The sequence below is a fragment of the Myiozetetes cayanensis genome, unplaced genomic scaffold (assembly GCF_022539395.1).
Source record: "Myiozetetes cayanensis isolate MyiCay16 unplaced genomic scaffold, myiCay2020 scf5-8, whole genome shotgun sequence".
NCBI lineage: Eukaryota > Metazoa > Chordata > Aves > Passeriformes > Tyrannidae > Myiozetetes > Myiozetetes cayanensis.
Window position 1 is genome coordinate 37,856,423 of NW_026087742.1, and position 27,408 is coordinate 37,883,830.

Genomic DNA, 27,408 nt, shown 5'->3' on the forward strand with positions numbered 1-27,408 from the left:
ATCAGGATTCTGAAATGAACAAAAAACCATACACTAAAGTGAAACCCAATGACATCAGAGTGGGGCTTGGATTGTAGCACATTTATACAAACTAATTAACATCTCACGGAACTCAGCTGGTCTGTCTATAGGATTAAGGTACTTCTAGGAGTCAGTAAAGTGAATCACACAATAAAAATTAGCTAGATATGTTCCTACACGAGTTATCATTGAATAAAGCTGAGAGTTTCTTAAAATCACTCAGTGACATTTCCCAGATGCTGATCTTATTTTCTATATTTTTTCTTAAGGTGCTGTAAGAAATATTGCAAGAGGCAATATTCTATGGACTGTACAGAATGTTAATTAATTGTCATTAATAGATTTTGACTTTTGTTTGGACTGAAATTATTGCACTTAGGGTGGAAGTGTGAGGTTTTACTACTCACATTAAACAAAGAAAGGAAGAAGAGGGCTGCTTTTGATTTGCTAACTTTAAAGAAAGAGTACCTTTATAGCAATTAGACTTCAATGACTGTACAACTCCACTCCTTTCTTGCCCTACCCTCGGGGACACTTAATGACCTCTAGCAAGAGAATCCTGGCTTGTCTATCGCTCTTATTCAGGTGGTTTGACAGAAGTTTAAGGCTACATTTACAGCATCTTAGAACCCCACAGTACTGTTAGATCAATGCAAAGTGTGACATTAAGAACTGTAGTGCTAAAACTGTGCTTCTTGGATATAGTTTGTGGACAATTGCCTCTGTTTTTACAGAAAGGAAATTGGGATACAGAAAATTGATTTTTTTCTTTAGCTCAAGTCAGGTGCTGAAGAATATGACAAATGGCTACAAAGGAGTCTAGGGTGCTGTTTCTTAACTCATACTGTTTTTTTCAGCAAAAGTTGAGCTCTCTCTGTTGAAGTGTTGTGTAACCCACACCTAGATCTTAGCATTTAAGGGTATTTCCATACCAGTATTGAGAGTATTGAGGTATTTGAGAAACCAAGCATTTTTCAATGTTTTCTTTTTTTTTTTTTTTGTTTTTGGTTACTGTTCTACTAGTTGTGTTTATCATCTTGGGTGTATCTTTCTTTCAGTTTTCCTGAATGCATGTTGTTCTGATTATAAATGTTATTACTGCAAGTGCCTAACAAAGCCTCAGGCATGGGAAAAACTGAAGCTGCCAAAGGCTGACTAGAGGAAACATACATGTAATCATATCTAATTCTGTTTCAAAATTCCATTTTGAGCAGGAAAAGCAGGCAAAGAGGTCTCTGTGGTTCCAGAAGTATCAGAGAGGAGTTTACAGGCTTGCTTTCAACATTAACCTTTATCAGAAATATTGCTGAAGGAAGCCATGGCATAGGCCCAGAACAGGGCTATGATAATTCAGAACAATTTAGCTGAAAATCCAAGCACTTTTGAAGGATTATGCAGTTGGGAATTTCAAATCTGAAAAGGTGAGGAGATTAAAACTCTGTGCTTATTTACTTTTGATTTGTGTAATGTTTACTCCTATAGTCAGAAAAGCAAATTGATAAAAATAGTACACAGTAGAAGAAATGCTTGCACAAGGGAGAACATGTGAGCTGGATATAGGTTAAAGCATAACACAATTAGTTTTATACTTGTTTTGTTTTTCTGGGAATATGATTATATTAATATCAAAGATTAGACATAATCACTGATACCTAATGACCTGTTCATGGACGTGTTCTGATAAGCAATGAGTACTTGTAAAGAGCAGGGTGGAGATCTGACATGACTCTCAGATCTTTGAATTTAATTTGTTGGAGAATGGCATGAGTACTATAAAATATATAGAGAGATAAATGTATATATAAATACATAAAGACACTTTGTTTTTATCTCAGAGAAAGAGATAATGACTGAGGAGAAATATCATATGGGAACTTCTGCTTCTGGAGTAAAGTTTTCTTTTCAGCAAAGCACACGAAGAATTATTTATTCCCATGACAATCTTTATCTTGATTGACATCAGTAGCATACACTGCTATATTTTAGAATAGACTCTCAGCCAGTTTAAACTGTCATAGCGTCGCTTAAGCCAATAGATTTATGAGAGTATATATATATTCTGAGGTTCTTTACACATCTGCAGGATCAAAAAAATCAGATTAGTAATCACAATTTGAAAATTTACAAGACTAAATTGGAGGAAAAATAATCTGAAACAGTTTGCCTCACTGGCAAGATGGAACAGAAGACACTGATCATGCTGGAAGGTGCTTGCAGGTAATTTCACAATATAGTAAGCCAGGTAAAAAAGGCAGGAGTTATTCAGAGTTTCATGTTCAGAGGTGATGCGTTTCAGAGCAGTGCAGTTATATTTCTTCTTTCTGTCACTGTAATATAACCTCAGCCAGTACACTGTGCTCAGTCTGGAACACATAACTGCCAGATAGATCCTGATGAATTTGGCTTTGGTTTTAGGTGAAAATCAAAAATTATTAGAGAACTGAAGAGATTTTAGTAAGATGTTAAAGGAGTCAGATGTTTCAGCTAACCAGGGGAGACTTTGCCTGGCTGCAAGTTGTATGGGTGTAAATCTGAAGGACTGAGAGCAAATGTTGGAGCTAAGAGGGAACTAAAATGATATGTATATGGGCAGGTCAAGAGCTGAAAGAAAGCCTAATAAAATACATAAACCTGAACAGGACAAAGAACTAAGGTCTGATTCCATGCAATTATTCAGGTCTCCAAGTCTCACTGAACTCAGCTTGGTATTTATTATCTAAATATCTTCATAGTTTCTCAGCAAGACTTACCAAGCCAAGCAATAGTTGATGCATTTGTGTATCAGAGTTGTAGCCTGGGTTAACATGTTGGAGCCCAAGACTGGCAGCATGCTGTCATGGATCAATCCAGGAGCAAGTTGTGGCAGTGTAAAAGGCCAAAACAAATAGGGGAGGTGGTAGGATCAGTGATCATCTGATTGTTTTCTCTCATTGATGACACTGCCTTCTTCTCACAAGGTGTTATGCAGTTCTTGTTTTGAAATGATTAAGTGAAAGCTCTTTCTCACTTTGGAGTTGAATATGGCCCTCTGTGAATGAATCTGGATGTCATGATCCTGAGAAGGATATTTTGACAAAAAATAATTGTAAACTAAGTCCAGCTTGTGACAAACAATTCTAAAGAAATAGTTTTGAAGCTGAAGGAGTTCAAAAGGGACTCAGTGTTGAAGACTTAATAGAAAATAGCTGCTAATTTAACATACACACTTAGTTTGCTTAAGATTTCCTGAAAAGGCAGTGTTGAATTTTGCAATCCAGTGACATGAGCAGGATGTGGTTTGCTCTTTTAGAGTCATAGAATCACTGAATCATAGGATGTAGTGAATTGGATGGGACCTACAAGAATCATCAAGTGCAGTTCAGGCTTTGCACAGGACCACCCCAAACATCAGACCATGTACCTGAGAGCATTGTTCAAATGTTTTTTGAACTCTGTCAGGCTTGGTGCTGTGACCACTTCCCTGGGGAGCCTATTTCAGTGCCCAACCTCCCTCTGGGTGAAGAACCTTTTGTTAATATCCACCCTTAACCTCCTCTGACACAACTTCATGGCATTCCCTTTGGTCCTATCACTGGTCATCAGAGAGAAGAGACCAGTGTCTAGTCCTTCTCTTCCCCTCATGAAGAAGCAGGTGACCCTGATGAGGTCTCCTCTCAGTGTTCTCTAAGCTGAACTGACCAAGTGACCTCAGCTGCTCCTTGTATGTCTTCACCTCAAGGCCCTTCATCATTTTCATGAACCGCTTTTGGATGCTTTTTAACTGCTTTATATTTTTCTTGTGTTTTAGCACCCAAAACTACCTGCAGGACTCGAGGTGAGGCTGCACCAGCACGGAGTAAAACAGGACAGTCACCTTACTTTGACTAGCCAGCTGCTCCTCACAATACTGTTAGGTTGTGGAGCACTGACACATTACAGACATGAAATATCTGTTGGCAGTGGAAGATCACTAAGCAAAATGATTTGTGACACTGATTTAGTTGACTGACAATGTTATTTAGAGCAATTTTCAGCTACTCTGGCTATTAAATGGGTATGTTAGTAAGGAAATAGCAAAACTTGGATACTGACTGAGGCTGTTAGTATCTCCTAAAAGGATCAGACATAACCCTTTATCTTCCAAAAAGATGGGTAAGTCTTTCTAGTTTCTGATTTCTACACCTTTTTGATTTCTTGTAATTTATTTATCGAATTTATTGAATTATTTCTCTCCATTTTCACCACAGGTTTTGGTCCTGCCTACTACATCCCCCACCTCTTGTTAAATGTTTTATTTCTTTATTTTTTTTGTCAGATAAGAGGTTCTAGTGATGGACATTTGAGGACACTGTGGTGCCTTTACCTGGGTGTCTTGTTCTTGCTTATTCTTATAGATGCTTTTGTTCTGCAATTTTTCTCCTTCTCAGTGCTCAGTGTGATATTGTATCAGAAATAAAGGCAAGGGAGGATATCATAATGTTTGTTAGTACTATTTAAACCATAGGCCAGTATCTTGGAAGCACCTATATTGAAAAGATGTGTTTCCAGTAATTTCTAGCGTGTGATGAACTAAACAGAAACTGTGAGATGGACATACTGAATAAATCTAGATAACATTTCTTATACTGTCCCTTCCTCTACCATTATATTTTGTCCTTAGACTTGAGTAGGCAATTAAAAGTTTTATAACATCCACAGTGCAAAGCCTTAATCATGTAGTTTTTCCATGCATAGGCTTTTCATGAAGCCTTAAAATAACTTCATACAAGAAAGCTAAAACATAGTATGGAGTGAGTTATATAATAAAATGGAAAAAGAAACATTTTTTGTTTCATTACAGAATCACACAATGCAGGGGTGAGGAGAGTCGAGGTTACAGTGAAATACAGAATGCACTTTCCAGAAGGAATAGAGGTTCAAAATAAAAATAAAGGAGGGAAACATTATGTTTTTCTCTAGGATAATATAGGCTAGTTACTGAAGACTATGGGTAGTTTAGCACAGTGTAACTTATGTGTTGTTTTAAGCCAATAGACCAGTCAACTACATTTTTGTAGATGGATGTCTTTCTCACAATGCTGTTTATGCTACCAGTGTTGTAGGAGTAAAAGTGTAACCACCCCTGTTATAGACCCTTAAAATATTGTTCAGCTGTATTTTAAAGTTATTTGCCAGTTTATTAATGAATAAAATAGTAATGAATCTCACTGTCTCTCACCAAAACCAAATTACATTATTGTAGTCATTCACCTTCTTCACTGCATCAGCTGTACAAGCCTAAAGCAAACAAATGTTTCCTGGACTCAGGACCCCAGAGATCTTGTTTATTTTGTGATGCCCCTGGAGGAGCACCCAGCTGAGGGCACTAAGTGTGCTGCAGGGGTCCTTTAGGCTTTTTTTTTTTATTTCCAAAGTTGCCGGAGGAGCATCCTGCCAATGCGAGTAGAAAGAACGATGGCTTTGTGTTGCAAAGTGAGAGGCAGATGGCCGCGGGATAAGCCTGTGAAGGTTTTTACTGAACAATTGGTAAGTGTTTAAAAAGTCTCTGTTCATATGGTGGGCTCTTATGTCCTTGCACAGAGGAGTCAACTGTCCTTTCCATTGGAGAAGCAGCATAGAGAGGAGTCTAGCAGGCTCAGATGCTTATTCTGCAGACTCACTACACAGGACTGAAAACAATATTACTAGTGAAAAATTCCTTCTCCGGTATAGGTAAAATATAAAGACAGTGCTGAGAAATCACTGCTTGGTCAGGTGATTTACTGTATCATCTGCACAGGAACAGGCAACAAACCATCATGCACTGAAGTATTAGAAAAACAGATCACAGTAAATTGTTCTTTATAAAGATGGGACTAATATTCCCTATGTGTTTGATTTATACAGTGGCAACTGAAACTTTATTAAAGGAAATACTGATGAAAAAGGAGGAGGAAGAATTCTTGCAGAATGTCAACCAAAGCATTTATGTTAGAGGCTTCTCCAGGGAATGGAGTGGCTTTGCACAGGGATGATGGAAAGTTTCATGTCCAGAAAGCATTTCTCAGGGCTTTTCCACTCTCTGCCACTTTTACAGGGCACTGCAAAGAAAATTTGTGACCTGCCTATTCCCTATGTTACTTCTGTTCTGTCCTTCCTTTCTGGCCCAATGCTGGAGAAACCCTGGCAGCCCCTGCCTTCCTGAAAGCATCCCTGGCAGGATGGATCTCTCCACACCTCTTTCTTGAAGCACTGGACCTGCAACTATCACTGAAAATTGTCAGGAAGAAATGAAAGCCTCCAACACTACCTTTTAAGTGTTAGTGAGCCAGGTATTACTTTATTCTGGCTGGAGACATGCAGTGAATCATTCCAACTACATATGTCCCTTTCAAGACTTTTCACATATTTATCCATTTTAGCAAACAAAGAAATTAATGCTCATTGGTTCTAAGTTACACAATTCTCTTAATTTACTATTCTATTCTTTATTGGCTAATTTGGTCCCCATTCTTTGGTTCTCTTATCATTCTTCCCTAGACTCCAGCTTTCAGGCTGGTAATCTCCTCTGTATCTTCTCCAAAATGTCTTTGAAGGGACATAAATTTAAGATCACAGACATCCAGTCTTCAACTCCCTCCAGCTTTGTTTATTAAAACTTACCAGAGCTAGTCCAGAAAAACTCAAAGCTTTGGTATTTAACGATCAAAAGGACAAGAGTCTGTTAAAAGAAATCTAGCCACATGTTATCACTGTTTAAAAATTTAGGAAAGTTATATAATTTCCAACACATGCAGTTCCTCAGCACAGTAAATGCTGCTGAGCTTTGGTTACTGGGGTGATCCAACCAGTCAGCCTCAGTGACTGCATTTGGGTCCAGGCAGCTGTCCAGTCAATATATGATGTTTCTCTGGTCCATCTCAACTTTGTTTCTGTTCCTGCTGTCTAAAGAGAATTTGGCTTAGGATCTATAGTGAATATATTCTCTAAATATGGAAAAAAATTACTGTGAGTTGAATAAATATCATAACTGAATAATCAAAATTTAGCAAACATTCTTAGTCCAGTTATAGTGATATTGATGCTTATGGTCCTTCATAATAAAGAAAAAGCCTCACACACTCAGAATATTTGTAAGAAATAGCCTCTAGCCAATATTTATCCCAGTGTGGGGGCTGGAGGTGCACAAGGAGTTGGGAGGAGACACAGCTTGCACAGCTGATCCCAACTGAATCAAGGGATAGTCCATACCATATGGCATCATGCTCAGAAATAAAGCAGGAGGGTGGGCTGGTCAGGGACCACTGTTTGGGGGTTATTTATCTCAGTTAATAAACTATTCTTCTGTCAACCTATGAGTTTACTTACTTTAACCCTTACAATTTTGTTCCCCATATCCCCCCTGGGGACAGGGATTGAGCAAGTGGCTGTGTGGTGTTGAGTTGCTGTCTGGGGTTAAATCACAATATGAACTTCTACACTGTAAGTACTTTGACTTGAGAGCCAAAGATATATTGCAGTTTGGGGTAATGATCCATCTCTTCCAGATCACAGTCAACCATTATACTTTTGAAGTGAAAAATGAAGTGCAATTGAAAAGATTCATTTTTCCTTCCCACTCATTTGTACCTCTCCTATTCAGATTATAGAATTTCAATAGTTGGCTGGGAAATATGTTCCTGCCACTATGGTGTCACATTGAAATAGTGTCCTCCTGATAAGGTTTATTTGCTCACTATTGAGTGGTGTGGGTTTTTTTTTTTCCAAGTCAGAATTAGAACAGTGATTGTCCCCTGCAATATCATGGATGCAGCTGAACTTACTGAGGGGCCCCATGTAAGATGAGTCCTTAGGGCTGATAACACATCTTTCATATCACAGCTTAGCAGTTGGAAGCACTGATATATGAGAACATATGCAAGGTGCAAGACAGAAGTTTTAGGACATTTTAAAAGGAAGAAGACAAAATAGGAGAGGAAATATAAATTCATTTTCCTCTCTGTGGAAAAGGGTAGGACTCTGATGTCCTATTGTGGGTGCTGAGCTAACCACCAGTGGCTCCTTTACAGAGTATCTCACTTTGAGCATATGACAAGAATTGAAACTTTGCTCCAGATGGAGGCACCTGAGACTTGAATATGTTTCTGCAGTGTTTCTGAGACATCTCTGTGGGGCTGGTGGAGAAGACATGAGTCCCGTGGGACACACTGCCTTCTTGAGCATAATCATCCAGCCAATTCCTTATCCACGTATCAAATTCATATCTCTCCAGTACAGAGACAAGGATATTGGGCAGGACAGTATCAGATGCTCTGCACAGGCCCAGGTAGATGGCATCAATTGTTCTTCCCTTTTCCACCAGTTCAGTAACCCCATCCTAGAAGGTCACCAAATTTGTCAGGCCCAATTTGTTTCTGGTGAAGCTATGCTGGCTTTTGAAAACTGCTTCCTTATTTTCCCTGTGCCTTAGCATATATTCCAGAAAGATCTATTCCATGATCTTTCCAGGCACAAAGGTGAGACTGACTGTCCTGTAGTTCCCTGGGTGTTCCTTATTTCCCTTTTTAAAAATGGGGGTTATTTTACCCCTTTTCCAGTCAGTGAAAACTTTAATGGACTGCCATGACTTCTGAAAAACAATGTGTAAATGGTTTGTCCACTTCCCCCTCCAGTTCCCTCAGGACCTGTAGATGCATATCATCAGGCCCCATGGACTTGTGCAGCTTCAGTTTCCTCAGATGGTCTCAGATCTGATCATCTTCTATAACCAGTGGGTTCTTCATTGTCCCATTGTCTTCCCCGTCCCTGCCATTGCTATCTTCAAAGGACCTTTCCCAGACCAGGGACAGTGGCTAATGGGAAATGCAACAGATATCCCAGTATTTCCCTTCTGCATCTTCTCTTGGTTTTTATTCTTATGTACTTCTTAGCTTGCCAAATAGCAAGGAAACATTAAATTGAAAATACAGCTTCTGATATAAAAAGATTTTAATAACACCATTTATTATCAGGTAGACCAGACTCTGAGAGAACAATCCATCTACATCCATTGATTTCTGTTGATTAACAGTAGCTAGCAAGTCTTGGAAATTATGTAAAAACTTCTTTTCTAAAAACATATACTTTTTTTGTTTTGTTTTGTTCTTTTCTTGGCATTGATAAGAATATTCTCAGCAGAGCAGAAACTGATTTAATAAACGACTACACACAATGTGCTGTCAAATGCACAATGTAACAAACTGCAGGAAATAGAGAACATTCTTCTTTCACCTATAGTAATTTTAGAAGTTGCTTGTAACTATAACAGGCACTAGATTTTCAGAGAGAAATGAGATTTTCATTTTCATGGTGCCTCTTCAATTTCTAGAGCTAAGCTTTTAATATTTTTTCCCAGCATTTGTTTTAAATATAGAGCATTTAATGATAGTTTGAAAAATTGTATTTGCTTTTCTATGATTTATTTATTTATGAATTATTTGATAAGTTACACAAAAAAGACAGCGTATACTTTTATTGCCCATATTAAGTATGCTCAGACTGTACTAAGCAATTCATAAAATATACAATATATCTTATATGACTGCAGTAATTCACAAAGCTATTGTAAGTTTCCCAGAAATGCAAGGGCATGTGGAAAACCAGACTGTCTTGAGCAAACTCCACAATCAGAATGTTCAAACTGATGAGTTTAAATAAGAGGGAGGTTTAAATTCAGAGAAGAAATATGATGGAATAACTTGTTAAACATGTTTAAAGCAGCTTTTATATCACTTTCTTATTTTGGTACATTTTTATGTATCTGGTTTCCACCAGTAATAAAACATGTCCTCCTAGGGCTGTTGATGAGATTGTACTGACATGGAGAGAAGCAGGGATGAATCCAACTGCTTTTGCTAGTTGAGTCTTCTCTCAGTTTGAAGGAGAAAATACTCTGTTTTAAACTGAACTTGTGCTGTTGATCTGTTGCAAAATCCAGACTTCGGAATTGTGCTCTTGGGCTCTGATTACCCAAACCTATCCACACAACTGAGCACTTGTATTTGATATTAACTTCCATGGGATCTATTGGTCTGCTAAAAGTTATTTCTCGTAATTCAGCATGTTCCCCAGGGCTGGCTGCAAACGTGGTCATTGTAGTTTCAGAACGTTCTGGAATGATTTTCCTTGTGCAGGCTTCATCTTACAGCTTATTCACTGTCATTAGGGTAGAGAAAATATTGATACACCAATCACCCACAAACCATTAATGCTAAAGTGTGACACCAGTCTTCCTACTGTATAAACAATCTCTGCTATTCCACTGTGAAAGGTGGGAAAGAAAGTCTGTTCCCATGAAAACCTGGGTTACGAGCTGCACTGAGATGGCTATTACTGCAGGAGATGCACTACTGCAGAAAAGCTCCTGGCTCCTTCACTTGTAGCTCTAAATCCTTTCTGAAGTTGATTTCCATGTTGAAATCCATTGTCTTTCATGATCATACACTGAGGAGTTAAAAGGGTTTTATTATGACAGAAAGGTATAGGTGTCAGAGGGTTTCACAACAAGGAAACATCATTGACAATTAGAGATCCTGTATTTCTTTTGATAATCTAGCCTGTTTGAGAAATGGGTAAAATGAACCTAAGGAACTAAAGAAAAAGACTTTGAGACAGACATTTCTTCTCTTACTGCATTTGTACTTAACACAGCAGGTCAAATAACAGTATAAAGTGGGGTTCTGTGGATAAACTGCAGATATATGGTAGAGGACTAGGTAATTTGAAGAGTGTAAATGTTTCTGTTGTTCTTGTCTTGGGAGCACAAAACTGCCCATAACCTTGAGGGAATGGTTATGGTTGGTGTATCTGTCATAGCTTAGAGCATCCAAAACATTAAGGTCAGCACAACAAGAAAACATCACAACCCAGCGAGCCTCACAGTTGATAGATTGTTTAATTATCTCAGTCCTGGGATGAATAAAAACTATAACCATTCCCAGGAGATACTTCGTAGAAGCCAGGCTGACAAAGGTTTAGTCAAGTATAGCAACACTAGCAAAGATCTAATAGGATCAGTGTGTTAGAAAAAAAGAAACAAAACCCTGATGACTACAAAGCCTCTCTGCTCTGTCCTTAGATACGCTGTGCATTTGACAGGTGCTTAGGAATAGAAGAAGATAGAAGTCTTTATGTACTGCCACCGTTGGTAACTCATCAACTGAGAAGAAAAATGGCTACTGCCTTTGACAGCTGTTTCTTGCAAGTATCCAGGTTCTGGGCTGGACTGATTACATTCATGCCTCAAAAATAAAAAATGAGATGCTGGACTGAAATTGTTTAATAGGCAGAAGAGATTATGGTGAATTGATGCCATCCAGGGAAGAGGGTTTCTCAATTAATCATACACAAAATAAAGAGAGAAGGATAAAAAATCCAGTGCCCAGTGCCTCTCAGAAGGGAAAGTAGTATTAAGTATGCAACTACCAGAGTGGCTTCATTAGGAGAAGAACATTTCATCTGAATTTTGACTCAGATTGAACCTGGAAACAATGTTTGGAGACAGATTATTCTTTTTAATTTTCTCCTTTGCAGCCAGTGACAAAAACAAGAGTGAGAGGAACTAATTTCTCTCAACCAGTCTGTCAAAGGTGTTTTTCCTGGGGACCATGATACCTTCTTAGAGCTATAGTTATATGGCTCTAACTTATTCCAGAATTAGGACAGCTGAATTTTGGAAACTTTGGAAGTATCAACTGTTTTATGGAGGTCATTTTTCATTTATCATTTTCTGTGCTGAGGTTTTTTTTTTTTTTTCTGTTCACAGTTTTTTGCTAACACCTCTCTGTTTTAAATGGTAATAGGCCATGAAATGGACCTACAGGACCCATAGGTTGGTGTAGCCTTCTGATTCTCCCAAGGAAAAGGGAAAATACAGTCTCTGGAGAGACCTCTGAAATTTGTGACTGTTTCTAGAAATGACACTCCTTGTATCAGGGGGCATAAATGGCAACTAAACCTCCTCCTTGCTCAACTTCTAGAAGAGGAATTTGTGCATGGGATTTTATATTTGCCTGGACCAAGAAAAGATTGAAAAATGACAGTGTTACAGGAATCTACAAAAGACAGAAAAGAACTGTAAAGGAAAAAAAAAACAAACCAAACAAGTATGGAGAGTTTAGGCTAGGAAATTAGTGAGGGGTTTTCATTGTAAATTGTGTGGCATGGGAGAATTCTTCCCTGCAGGACATGGAGAAAGACCTCTTCAGACTTTCTATATCTCAAAGGCGAAAAACAAGTGGAGGAAGAGGTATTATTAGTGTGATGGTATTGGAGTGGATGCAAGCACTAGTGGCTCCAGTAGAGTGTCACAGGAGTACAGGACTGCTTAGAATCATGATGGTAAAATCATCTATCAGAACACTATAGCATAGTGGAACAAAACATATTCTGGTTTGTTGTGCATGAGGGTTAATACTCTTTTGTGTGTTTTGGGGGTGCAGTGGCAGAGTTTAGTTCAAGTTTTACTTTAGGCTTGTGTGGACTTGGGCCCTTTACAGTCGATTGAGCTGTCCCTGGTCATTTGGGCAAAAGAAAAATGGACAGTCTGAGAGGTGTTGTCTTTATTACATTCTGGCATTTGACTGGTACTGGGAGCTGCCCTACCTTTGGCAGCCTTATGTGCGCCTAACCTTATCTTTGACCTCACTTTTCCTGGGAGAAAGCCCTTTACTGCTGCCTGAAGCAATGGAATCTCAACAGTCTCCCTGAGCGTAGGACCTCTAAAGAAAGGGCAGGGGCAGGGGCAAAGGGTGACAATTAGTCAGGGTCTTTTGGAAGAGAGGAACTGGCTAATTTCAAATGTCATTTGTCACAACATAGAAACACCTGTAGGATGAGTCGATGTGATAATCATACAAAAAAAAAATCTGTTACCCTCTCACCTGTCTCCATACATATCGGAGCAGTCAGAGGTGGTCTGTGAAGGGCAGGGTTTATTGATATAATACTAATATACATAGTTTGCTATCTAATTTAGAGCAAGGCCCTCAGTAACTCATAAGCAGTAAGGGAAAGCAAGGCAGGAAGCATTGCTGGACATGTGGTCCTGTGCAGTACACAAGGTGATACTGAGGAAATGATATTCCTAAGTATCCCTTTTCCTTCCTCAGTAAATCACAGAATTTCCTTTCAGACCTTAACTATGAAGCTCTACTAGTTAATCCTAACTAACTCTAATTCATTATTCTTGCACAATTAAATTATGAAAATAAGTATAAAACCCATGTAGGTATACAAATAAGCAAGTGATATCTACAAATATAATCTTTTTTATTATTATTATTGCAAAGTGAGAGAAGCTGTAGTAGAGATTTTGTGTGCTGTTTTGCTGTATCTATTTTGTTATATCATTTTACATACTAAGTCTGTTGAAGACAGTGCTGCTTATTTCTGTACTGAAAGCAGAGGCCATCAAGACTTCCAGTGTGGGCAAATTTCTTTTGCCAGCACTCTTTGCTATTTGTGGTTCTCAGGAGGATTCAGTCTCTGAAGATGACAATGTCCATACCATTGGGGGAAAAAATTAAGACAGATTAATACAACTAAAGCTATATACATCCATCTGTATATCTATTACTGCTTTTACCCCTTATGATCATGTATGTAGTTTTTTCCTGTCAAACCACATCGCCATGATACTGTGATGGTATGAATATCAATCACTAAAGCTCCACCCCGGCTTCTGTAACCATAACAGTCGCCTGGGAGTAAATCATACTTTTAGATGTTTGTCTTTCAAGGCTCAGACATTGCTCCTGAAGTGCCAAGGGAAATGTCACAGGAGATTTGTTCCAGGTTCCTGCCTTGTTCATTGTGTCTGTTGCCTTGACTTAACCATCAGTTTACTGGAGTTAAAGCTGCTAAGAAAAGTGACCTAGTAAAACACACAATAGCTGGCTTACACACTTTGTGCTGAACGAGGGAAATAAAAGAGATATTTTTCATAGACAGACATGCCTTCTTGCAGATCATGCTGCGCTTGGCAAAGCGGTGTTTATGGAAACAGTGCACTGCTGGGATTTTGGAGCCAGATATGCAGTTGCCAAAGGGACCTGCTTTTCCTTGGGAGCATTTCCTGCTGTATGGGATTTCTATAGCCTTGAGCCATACATTTGGTAAACATCTGTCCTCTGCAGATGACCTTGCATCATGAGCATAGCTTCATTTTAGTGGCTAGAAGTCCATCCCTTCCTTCAGGAAAGGACTACCTAATGTATTCCCAGAAGAGGTTGGTCTGTCTTGGCTTAAACATATAGTGCACAACATTTGGCAGTCTGCCTGGCAATCTTGTCCTGTATTCATCAAACCTTAAGTGATGGTTTGCTTTCTTGAACATGTCTAAGGAGTAACCAGAAACACTGTCATTCTTACTACCAAACTTAGATATCCTTGTCTAGAATCTCTGGGGGCAAAAAACCTGTAAGTTCTAAGTGGCAAATAGCTGTTTAATCAGCATAAATAAATGCAGGCACACCAGTATTCACATTTTAAATAGGGACAGCTGGGATAATCCTCAAAGTCTGGTAGTAGTCTGCATTACAATACAAATCTGCATTTCACTTGAATTTCTGTTCACTCCTTCCTCCACTTTTTAATGTATGAAGACCGCCCTAATGATGTTTCACCTTAGGAATATGAGAAAGGACAATCTTGGCCTTGTGAGCTTCTGAATGACTCTTTGGAGTTGTTATCACAGTTCTTTATATTCCTCTCTCCTAAGTGGGAGATCAAAGTCTTCACTGAAAAAAAAATCTCATTCCTTCTCTAGTGTGCTTCTGGTTGAATAAACTAAGAATCTTTTAAACAGATGGGCAGAAAAGTTTCCACTATTTTAGTCATATATCACTGCTCTGGAGCCTCAGTTTCTTTCTCTTTGACCAAATTCCAGTTGTTTTCAAAGAAAACCAAGCTTTCTGAAATTTGTATCAACAAATGTGTGTACACATATGCATAAGGAAGGATGTGTAAGTGCGCAAATTGCTGCTGATAACTTCTCTTTTTAAAAATATGTGGTTGTTGGTTCTCCACAGTAGTGAAAGAGAAAAGCTATTTTCGCCTATAGCTAAGTCATTTTCAGTGACTGCAACTAAGATTTCAGTATTTCATAGTGTTCATTTTAAACTTATATTGGGGATGAAGCTGGTAGACAAATGAGAGTGAAATGGGTTAGGCATCAGAGAAAATTGGAAAATACAAATAAAGATGCATATTTTATGTGGTGTTTTTCTCCTCTATATAGCTATTTCCATTTTGAAGCCATCTGTTTTGTAACTTTGAGCAACCACTTCAACTTTGCCAACAGTTAAATTAATAGTTGAATAATTTCTAAAAATTTGACCTGGCTTAAGACTATTTCCACTTTTCTGAATAAATCTTCAGATACTCAGAGCTTCCAGATGAAGCAGAAAAACATGCAATTCTTTTCTGGAGGAGAAAAGTTTTATGAACCAGCTTTGCAATTTCCTTAATGTTTTATGACAGACAGTAAATGTAGCTTTCTCTGACTGACTCATGTAGCAGGTACAAGTAATATATACCAGGCTGTGCATTCATCAGTCAGTGCTTTTAAATACATAAGAACTGGGGATTTTTATTTTTCTTTACATTTTTGGGGTATCAGTTAATTACTTTGGCTCTGCAGTGACATTGCATTCATATCAGAGGTACTCTATACTAAACCCCATAGCTTAGGGGGAGACTCTTTGAAAAGAGCACATTACCAGAGGAACAAAAAGCAATATAGTGCAGACTTAACCAGTCCTAAGAGTGCAGGCTTGGCACGGAGGATGTCAAAAGGATGGGAGAGTCTGAAGCTCTCTGAAGCTGAATGTTTCAGCAGCTGGACCATTTTGGGGAACACTGGAATAGAGAAATCATCAAGTTGTCTTAGAGTTTCCTTAGACTTTTATTTTTTTTGTGTCTGTCTCCTTAGTAGGATCTACGGTTGCACTGCAGATCCTAGCAGACTTCATAACTGGACAAAAAGAGTGTTCTTCTGTGTTGACAAAGAAAAGTCAGAAAAGAATAAAGACTTTTTTATCCCTTTTCTTTGTGATGAATGAGGATGACTAAACATTATATTTCAAATTCTTTCTGCTTGATTTTCTGTGTTAGAAATGCATTTGAAATTCATACTTACTTTTTTTTTAAGGCTGTTGGAATGATTGAAAACCAGACATAAAAAAAGTATGTAGGGGATTAACATCTGTTTGACTGGAACAGTTGGTAGAAAAGCTTTCTTTGTCAAATGTTCATCAGTCCTATCTTTTTAATTGTGGATAAGAAAATTATCTTGTACTTATTCTTGGAAGTATGTACAGAAATAAGACATAAATTGAAAAAAAAGTCATGGAAGTAGCCACTGACAGCAGAAAAACCTCAACCCCAAAGAGTGGCCAATATCTGACTGGTTTCCAGGGAAAACCCCACCGAAACGAAGATTACTTCAAGTCTTATTTCAGTTGCTTTTATACATTACACAGGAACATTAAGGAACTCAAACATATTTTTCTTCTCTTTGCTGGCTACATTCTGAAACTTTTTTTTAAACAGGCAGTCAGTGGATAGGTAAGTAGTTAGGATAATATGTCATTATGCAATAACTATTATAGCTAGGAAGTAATTTCATATCTTGCAAGTGGGCAGATAAGGAAAATATTTTTTCAGAGGATGGTTCTTTATGAAAAATAATAACCCTCTTATATATTTAGTATTGTACTTGCTGGTTAAAAACATGATTGAGAATCCACTCTCATTTTACTCTGCTCTTGATTGAGTTGCACTGCTCAGATTTGCTGATAAGATCTCCTTCTTGCTATGTGATGACACAGGGTCTCATTCTGCTTCAGACACTTTCATACTGAGATCCTGCGACACACAACAGGCTTTTTAAATAATGCCAGTGCTTTCTGTGACATCAGTGAAAAGCCTTACTGAAGACACTCTTTATGTCAAGCAGAGGAACAATGCCTCCCATTATATGTATAGTTATATATTTTTTGAAAGCCTAGTGGGATTTTTATCCTGATTTTAAACTGTCCTTTCTGCTGGAAAATTCTCCTGAGAAAGGATCAACAACCTTTGTTTAGATGATCCCAGTGGATCACTGGGGGCAGGTACTGTACTGTACTCCCCTCTCTAACACTGCCAGTTGTACAGTTCCTTACCATGTGATGCAGCTGTAATCTTGTGCAGCTTCCATCCCCTAATTCCTCCCTTTTCTAACTGGGATTTTTTTTCTTTCTGATTTTATGAACACTGTTATCACTGGGTAGAACACACACTGTGTTTTGTGTCCCATTTTAATTTTGTTTTAGGACACCATCACATAGTGGAATAGCTATCTAACTGGTGCACACTCCAGCAACATTTCTTTTAAGAATTGTTCCTAAATTATGAAAGCTGCTGCTTAAGCAGCGTTGCTCACAAGAGCTTCCATCACATTTTGAACAAAGAAATCAGTAATGGGGCTCTTGTTGGCACCATATCTTTGAGAATGTGTTGGCCCATAGAATACAACACTTTTGCTCCATTTCTGTAAAGGTGAAAGGCATCCAGGCTGTCCTGGGGCAGCCATGCAACTGTCTTCTGTTGGCAGTTAAGAGACAGCCTTCCCTGTGTGCTGGCGCCCTTTCCTGGGAAGGGAAGATTTTTTTCCTGCCCATTTTTCTTGCTCCTTTCTTCTTTCATATTGCTTGTCAATAGGCTGATGTGGGAGAACAAAATTGTCACAGCGTAAAATAAGGTGAATGCTTCTTCAAGGCCTTGCTTCTTTGGAATAAAGCTTCATTTAACTTAGTAACCTGTCTTTAAGCATGTGCAGGGAAGAACAAAAACTATGCAAGCATCTGACTCAAGGTATTCTCACCTTCCAGGATTCCCTGAGCCTATTGAGTTTGATCTAGTGGCATTCAAATGATAAGTACACCTCCAAGCTTTTTCGCATTAGTGACATACTTTGGCAAGGAATTCCACCAATCAGTTCTAATACGTAGACTAACTTCATATCTATGTAACTAATATGTATGACTAACTTCATCTTATAGCCTCTAGTTATTGTACTGGAGGAGACAGTGAAGGTCCAATCCTCGTCCACCCTTCAAGAAACTCTCTAGATTTTGTATTTCCCTGCAGGATGTTTCTTTGCCAGCTGAAGATTCAGACTGTCCTTGGAAGTGATCCTGTACCTTGAATTTCCTTGGTGCTTTCCCCTGAGACTTTTACAGTGCTGTGACATGTGGTTTATATGTTCATTTTTCACCCATGGGAACCAAAAGTATCAAGGTTTGGGTGTTATCTGGCATGATATTTTCTCTTTTGTTCTCTGTTCCTTTTCTTGCAATTCCTAGCATTTCAGAGCTGCCTTCAGTGCTGAGCTGATCTCTCCATAGTACTGTGGATCACAGCCCCTGTCCTGACTGGTCTTTGTTGACTTACTACAGATATTTTGACTAAACTAAGCCCCAAAATAACTAGATGTGAAAGCTCTGTACATCATTCACCGTTTTTGTGGATCAGTCTGTATATGCATCTGCTGCTCCAAGTTCCTGTCAATATACTTGGATAGCTATATGGCAAAGTCTGCAACCTTATGTCTGATTTATACCTTCCCCCACAGAAACTCTGAGAATAAATAAATGCATATATTCTTATCAAGTTCTTGGGCACTAAGGAGACACAGGACTTTCTCCACTGTGTGTGGAAGTGAATTCAAGGTCAGAGGAAAGGGTGCAGGAGAATGCTGGGTCATGAGGGCAGACAAAATGTGGGTTATCATAGAAAGAGGAGTACTCTGGAGGTGAGGACACTGCCTACCACATCCTCTGCACAGCACTGCAGAAAGCAGCCTTCCGCATACCCTCTCATAAAGAAGCTGGAGAAGTCCCAAGGCATAAATTGTTCTATGCTGGGAAAGGATTCTGGGAAATTATCAGTCTATAGCTATCCTGTTCTCATTCCTGTTCTTCCATAGCTATCTATTTTTTATCCCCATTAGAGACATTCTTCTGTTTATGTTCCCTGGTTGCAACGCAGCAGTATGTATCCTCACTAAACCATCTCCACTTTGCTGTCCCTGTAATGGGGGGAGATAGAAAGATATACACACTTTCTCTCCAACTTTCTCCTCTGGCTGTCTCAGATCTGTGTGACTGTATTGTAAGAGCAGCCTTTTCATGGTCCGTCATTTGTGTTTTGGTTCTAACTATAAATAAGAAATGCATCAGTATCCACGATCCCTCCTTTTTTCTAAGTGACTTGCTAATTTCAAAACTTCAGAAAAAGTCAGTTTTCTGTTAAAGTTTGAGTCCCTTTGTTCATCCCAAATTTTCTGTATGTTGTAAATACAGTGTCAGCCCATTGTCAGGTGCAACTGCTCTGTGAGCTCCTTTTGACAGCTGCTGCATGCCTATATATATGGTAGCTATCTCCTGTGTCCTTGCACTGTCTGTTGTATCCACGTTATTTGAGACTGTGTATATTGCGGGGAACAGGAATTTTTTATGGACATTTCAGAGAAGTCATAACTCAACCCTCCCCCAACCTTTTCTCCATAATGCAATAAAACATCCTCCTTTTTTATTTGGTTGGAGTACCATTGGATTCAAGTGGAAACTTTTCCATGTTTCTTTGGCTTTTTTGTGAGGTTAGAAATAAAGTAACCAAAACTAATTCCACAAAATATTATGTGCTATATTGCAAGAAAGAAATACAGAGACAACTGTTCCACATTTTAAGCCAGTTGCCCTAAAGACTTGCAAAATGTTTGTATCTGAAAACAGGTAATTTACATTGAGTCCCAATGCAATGTGTTAGAACAAAACCACAGCCATTGCTAAACTCGAAATGGTGAATCACATCCTCCTGTTTATGAAAGTTTTATGTTGCTTTGATAATATTCTCTATGGTTTTTTTGTGGTTGCTTTTTTGTATTGTTTGGTTGGGGTTTTTTAATTATTTTCTCTCCTTTTTAAAATTTTTTTCCCCCAATGCAGAAGAATCTGAATTTCACCAACATGTTCAATTTCACCAACGCTTACATGGGGATGTATTTCCATAGACTTGGTCCATGGCTAACTGCTGTAGCAGTTAGCTACTGCTAACTGTCATTTATTACTGGAAATGGGACTGGCATCCTCAGAAGTAACACACAGCAGTTCCATTTTTGTCTGTTACACACCTTGCAATAAACCCCTGAATCCTCAAATGTAACTGCAACAGTTTGAGAGGGAGAGGAAGCTTTTGACTGTTGGAAGAGGAGTGACCTGTGAGTTTTGTACCGCATACAGGGAATCGAACTTTGGCAAAAAGAAAGGCTCATTTAAAAAGAAAGGAATAACTTTTTGGTTTAACTATCTTGGTGTCAGCAATCTATGACATGGGTATCCCTCAGTGGGATGTTGTGTGGTTACACTCACTTATACTTTTTTTTGGAGGCAATTTGGGAATGCAGAGTAGGTGTCCAGGAGTAGGTCAGCTGTGCTCTGTCAGATGACCAAGCCAGTCGAGCCTTTGGGGAGGGTTATGGTTGTTATGTGACTGCTGCTGAAACTGGAGCAGTGAACCCCACGTAGCTGTACAGCATGGAGGGGGCTGCACTGGTTCCAGGGATAAGTAGTAGCTGATGCATGCACCACATCTTTGGGGGCATTGGATGGGCTTTGTTGTGCCTTGTCTGCTGTTTAGAAACTAAGAGAGAAGTAAAAAAAAACCCAAATAAAAAATACATACATCCTCTTAAAGGGAAACAGTTTATCCCCACATATTTTTCCTGTTTACTCCTCTGTAGTACTTCTGTTCTCCAAGATAAACACACTGCACAAGCACACAGCCAGTAATCTTAGGCACAGCCTGGTTTGATGTCTTCTCAGCAGAGAAGCAAGAAGTGAACTGCCAAGGGAAATACTTTTTTCCCAAACTTGAGGGGAGCTTTTCCAGTTACGATTTGTATGTGAATAACTGTGACTTGCAGTAAAAAGCTTGTCAAAGATAATAAATCAACAGGAAAAGAATATGGCCAAAGAAAAGGTAAAGTCAAAAAGAAGAATTCATTTCAAAGCTCAGCTAGTATTTCCTGGTACAACACAAAGCCTATTACAGCTCAGCCTCCTGATCTGAAAGTTGAACCTGCAGAAACAGCTACTTATTAAAAAAAAAAAAAAAAAGAAAAAAAAAAGGAAAGAAAGGGAAAAAAAAGGGAAAGAGAGAAAAAAAGTTTTTGTTTTAAAAAATAAGTAATGAACAAAAATCCCCAAGCAGTGACAGCAGTTGCCCAAAGTCAACATGGGTATTATCAGAGGAACTCTAAAAGACAGAAAGGGCAGAGTAATTCTGTAACCAGTTCTTTTGTTTCACATGTGCTTGTGTCTCAGTAATGTTCTCAGATAATAGGAAGGACTTACCTGAATGTCAATTTTTGCAAAAGTATTTTGGTAGTAATTGCCAGCACAAGATAAAAGAGCACAGGTCTGGTCTTTATAGGTTCCTTTTCAAAATGCTACCAAAAATTTAGAAAATAAAAAAATCCTTGACTTTTTTTTTTTACAAATATTAATTCAAAGAAAACAACAACAACAAGAACTTTACAAAATATATAGTTCATTTAGGGATTAGAGATGCAAGAGGTGAGCGGCCTCTTTTCTTTAGGTAGGAATATAGAGAAATACTGTGACATCAAGATGAGACTGCATTTTAAATGTCTTCCTGGCACTAGTCATTAGGAACTCATAAGGAAATACCTCATTAAGCAAATAACATATAAATTATAGGGTAATTTAAAAATACTTTCAACTCATTATAATAGACTGATTAAAAAGCAGATTTCTTTCATAATATCCTCTGTTTATCCATAATGACATTGAACCTGACTTTCATTCTGTTCCTCTGAAGTCCAAAATGTGGGAACTTTGTGCGGTGTTTCCTCCACCTTACATACCAGACTTTGGATCCAGATATGCTTTTTCCTCTTTGGGTGCCATTGAGATGGGCTGTTAAAGAAAGCAAATTCTTACACCACCAGACACACAGATCTGGAAGTGGATTAATTGTATTAATAGGCTTCAGCACCTGGATGAAGCTGTGGGAAAATTTCTGGGGCTTTGTAAAAGTTCTCATAGAAAAGTAAAATCAACAATCTGTTCTACCACCCACCCCCACCCCTACATGCCGTTGAGAATCTGCAACGTTTATTTTCCTTTCCAATTGAACTCAGAGCTTTGGCTTGTCAGGGTGGTCTCTCAGTTGTGTTCTTTGAGCACTGAGGAGCTGCCAGACTAAGCAGACCACAGTTCTTATAACAAAGAGCTCAACAGCAATCAGATGGCAAGAATTCCCAGATACAGATTTTGGAAAAGGTGAAAAAAAAAAGTAACTCTGATCCTGGTCCCCAGGGTGCATGGAATGTGCCTATGTGAAATGTATGGCTGGAATTCATCCAAGCTGGGTATCTTAAGAAGGGTGCTAGGGGACTATACCTGAATTTCGTTTGCGCAGAAACTGGAGTATAATAGGAACTTATTTCTGCCAGAGGCTTACCTGATGGGAATTTAACATACGGTTGAACCTTCGTGGCCCTGAGATGGGATTTTGGAACCACTCAGAGCCAGAGGGATACACACAAACACATATTCGTGTATAAACTCTATTGACTTCTCTGGGATTGAGATTTTTTTTTTAGCTTTGTCAGAGAAACCTAGAAATTATGTTTAATTGGGTTCATGTGGCAAGGCTTTGGCAGAGGTGGCCTCTGTGGGAGCAGGCCAGGGGCTGCCTCATGCCAGACACATACAGTTGCAGCTGGCTCTGCAATGGACTGCAATGGGGAGAAGATGGACTCAGCCTGCTGACTGATCCCAGCAGCTTTGGTGGAGGTTTTCTCCTGCTTTCCCTCTATCTCCAACTTACTTTTTATTCTATTTTCATTATGTATGGGTGGAGTTTGAGTGGCTCTAGTCATATATACCTTTTATTTCTGATTGGTGTATTTAATGGAAGGGAGGTGATGGTTGTGGTTTGGCACTTGAGAAGGTGGTTTGACATGGTTGTTGCTTTCAGCAGCAGAACATCTTGATTCTCTCTTCTCAAGCAGGTACTGTATGGTCTCAGTGCCACAATGTTCTCCCATTCTGTTGGGATTAGAATGGAGGGGGGCCACATAGTCTCCACTTTGTTCCACACTCCATTCTGTTTCTGTGAGCAGATGTTTATTGTTGTACTGGGGAGCATGTTGGTCTCAGTCCATCCAGGAAGTTGCAGCTGCTTTTTTCCTTAAAATTCTGAATTCCCTCTAAGTTTATCTATCATCCCACATAATGATAGAACAAAGACCACTCCCCAAAGGCACCCATAGATAAGCTCACACTGAAGCAGATACTCCCTCAATTGCAAATTCTCCCTCAATTGCACTATAGCCCACAGATGATCCATCTTGGTGTATAGAAACTGTGTGAGAAGAAAGGAGCAACAGAGACAAAATGCTATATTTCAGCCCTGACCACTTGCACCACCTATTACATCACTGAAGCTTTTGCAACAGCAAGGTGGATGGACAGAAGTCAGGAGTAAAGCTGAGCCTGGGAAAGGAAGAAAGGTTTTTTATAAGTGTCTAAATGTTTCTTTTTAGTTGTTACTGTTTAGCAATACCCAAATTAGTACCCAATTATTTAGATTAATTGTCAAAAACTTAAGTTAAATTCACCAACGCTGAGTCTATCTTGCTGCAAGAGCAACTATTAAATTATCCTTCCATCCTTATCTCAACCTATCAATCTTCTTACTCCTGTTTCTGTTTCCTCCTTCCATGCATGCTGGTGGGGTGATATGGGCTGGGGAGTGTGTGAGTAGCTGGGTGAGTGCGTGACTGTGAGCCAAGGCCAATCTACCACAAACATATGCCACTTGTAGCTAGTATCTTTATCTATTCCCCAAATCTATATGACTTTCTATTTGAGAAGAAAAGATTGTAGTGATGATAATATATTAAACAACATCTGTAATTAGAGCTCTCTCATTAATCTCTAAGCAGCAAATGCCCAACTTTTCAGTGGACACCTCTTGTTAGCATGGCATCCTGTCATCAATGAATAGATGAAGTAATTTTTCATTTATAATTCACAAATAAAATTGTGTTCAAATTACAAATAATGGCCATGAAGGAAGGCACAATCTATCACTCTCCTGTGCAAATCTACTGATACTAGTGTGGCATAGAAATAATTTGGTTATGCTCAGTTTCATATTATTTTATAATGTTAAGAATTTTACTGTCAAAAAATTTTAACTTTTCCCTGCAATGTTGCAAAGCAGTGCACTTCTGGTGATGAAAATGAAAGGATTCTGATGGAGTCTGAAGGTGCAGAAGAGGAAAACAATTGGTTAAAGAAAAAATATTTTCTATATTAAAATTTAAGAAAAAAATGAATTAAGGAGTGTCATGAAACACTTCACCAGCATCTTTCTAAGCATCTAGGCCTCCATCCAACAAAACTCATAACCATCTGCTTCATTTCAGTCTAATGTTACACCACTGCAAGCTGTTCACAAGTCAAACCATGAGGTCAAGCATGTGCTTAAGTGTTTAACTTGCAAGGTTACAGGGTCTTTTCAACTATGGAATGGAATTACATCACTCAGGTCCTGCAGGATGTAAGCCTGAGTCGTTGCCTGCTGAGTTGGAAGTCGGGCTTATTCATGTGATTGCAACGGTCTTTTTCTTGACAATACAATACATTCAGGAATGTATTTGACAAAAACCTCTGTATAGAAGTAATTTCTTAGCTGAAGACAAGCGTTTCTGACTTTCAGAGCTCAGTTCTGGAGCTTTTTCTCCATGGATGGACATGAAGTACTTTAAGTCATGAAATCATTCCAAGCAGCTTTTTAACTGCTGATCTTTGCAAGTCAGATTATACCTGATTTGAAAAAGTAAAAGCCATTGCTTTACCTCAGGTCATTAGTGTGCTAATTGGCCATTACCTAACCAGAAACAGATATCCATTACTGCTGTTATAAATCTTTCTTCTTTTTTCTTTTTTTTTTTTTTTTAACCAGCAGGAAACGAGAAGAAATCTGGCTAGAACTGGATGCCAATTGAGATATTTTTTGTGTTTCCAAATTATTTGGTGCCCAGTATAGAGGCGGGTTTTCCTTGTGTGCTTAATGTGTTACTGATATTCAGATTTGAAATGTTTGCATTAGGACAGTTTAGTTATATTCACTAAGAAAGGATTTGGAGCAGATATTGAATTTTCTGTACATTGTTGTGAGCAGTCAGTTGTTAAAGATGGTGTGATAGCCAAAACCAATGCCCAGAATCTGGAAATGTTTGGATCTTATCATCCTGTTAAAGGAGAAGGGTGTGTGTGAGAGAGATGGATGCCAATAAAAACAATGAATCTCTGGCAAGAGAACTATTTGAAAAATAGTTTCCTTGGAAACCCCTTTATGTTTCATAAATGCTATCTTTCAAATAACAGCCTTTTCTTATCAAAACATCCACATGGCAGAAAGTACCTGTTTGTACTTTCCCCCTCTGTTTCAGGGGGAAAGAAAGGTTACAAAAAATTGATCGGTTCAGAATATTTTCCCTTTCTTCTGACCTGTTTTTTCCTGGTACAATTATTTTCCATCCCAAAAGGAAATGCAAGAAGGTTTGTGTATGTCAGTCCTGCTGCTTAGCTCATGGTACTGATGGGAGTTAACATTTAAAGGCTGAGAAACGATTTACTGTCTCTGAAAGTGTTTCATGACTGGGAAATGCCACAGAACTTGTTTCCAGTCCTTTATAGAGTCTTTTGTATCTAAAACAATTATTGATGTGATAATTATGTCCCAAAGGCTAATGCAAGTTTTATTTGCTTATGGTGAGAGCTGATATCAACTTTATTTTCCTAAAGCTTGCTCATGCATTTCCTTTGAACCCCAAGAAATATATGGATACAGTTTAATGAATTGTGGACCCTGAAAAACAAACAAACCTTTCTAAAGAATATGGAGGCAGTAACACTTTTTTTTTTTTTTTTAATGTAGCGTCATTAGATTGAATTATAATATTCATGAAGTTTTGAACATGTACTTGCTTTAGGAGTCAGGTATGCAACACTACTATGGCCTCAAATTTTAATGAAGTAAACATGGTTTTAGGTCAGACATTACAGTACAGCTGCTGCTTTACATGGTGGAACCTGTGCAAACCTGAAGGACTAATGTGAACGATGAAGAAGTATGAATTAAAGAAATTACTTCAAATGAAAGTTGCTACAGGTTCTTAACCTAGAAGTCAGTTCTACCCTTTGGGTGTGATTCTTACCAGCTTCCAAAGTTTTGGGATGGTTATAGTCTGTATACTTCCATATTGTAGTATCTGACTCACTATCATCAGCATATTTCTTCTCATAATGCTTGTTTTCCTCATAAAAACTTAGCAGCTTGACATTTCATGGTGGGATTCATTTTATCTAACTTAAGGTATCTAACCCCAAAATATTTTATCTGAGATGTCTGTTCTTCTTCCACAGTAAATAGTGTGTATCAACCATCTCTAGGGGATAATTCCCAACACCTAAAATGGTTGTATAGAGCAGACCTTGACACCTCTCAGACATGCCTCCTTCTTTCCATTGATAGGGACTGGAGCCTTAATGACTAAGTTGGACTAGATATAGAACTTTTAGACCTGAAATATATATTGCTCAGGACATGATTCAGGGAATGGGGTGCTGGCCGTGATCTCCCACACTCTTTTGCAGAGGCCCTGATCTCAGGAATATTAATCAATTCAAAAGAAAAACAAAACAGAACAAAATAAAACAATAAGGTAGTTCCCTTTAATGATGTGTCTAGAAATTAATTTTTGTTATGGAATCCAAATCTTCAATATTAAAATATGCGTCTTGAAAAAAGAATTCTGTTTTTGTTCAGTGACCTTGTCTGGTCACAAAAATTGTAAGCCAAATGCTTTTCCAATGCCTATTCACAATAATTCCTGATAATTTAGTTATTGAAATTCCTCTGGGTGTCAACAAAAAGGAAAGCTACTAAATGAGAGAAAATTAAGCTACTCAATACAAGCAAACTGAATTACGATGCTCTGCATTTGAAACAGGTGGGGTTTTTTTATTACGACTCTTTTGGCTAGTGAACCACTGGATGGTAAGTACAAAATAATGTAGCCAATTACAATTACAGAAGGACAGCTGCATTGCAGTCTTTATTGGGAGTATGTGTCAATGAGAGAGCATGTCTAATCTTGCTGAGAAATAGAAATTACAGTATTTGGTTTAATTGGCCTTTATCAGTGATTTCTGCTTATAACCCCAAAATTTCAGATGATGAGCTTTCTGTTTTTTGTTTCCTTACCCACATTTAATATAAGAGGAAAAAAAAGAAGAAAAGCAA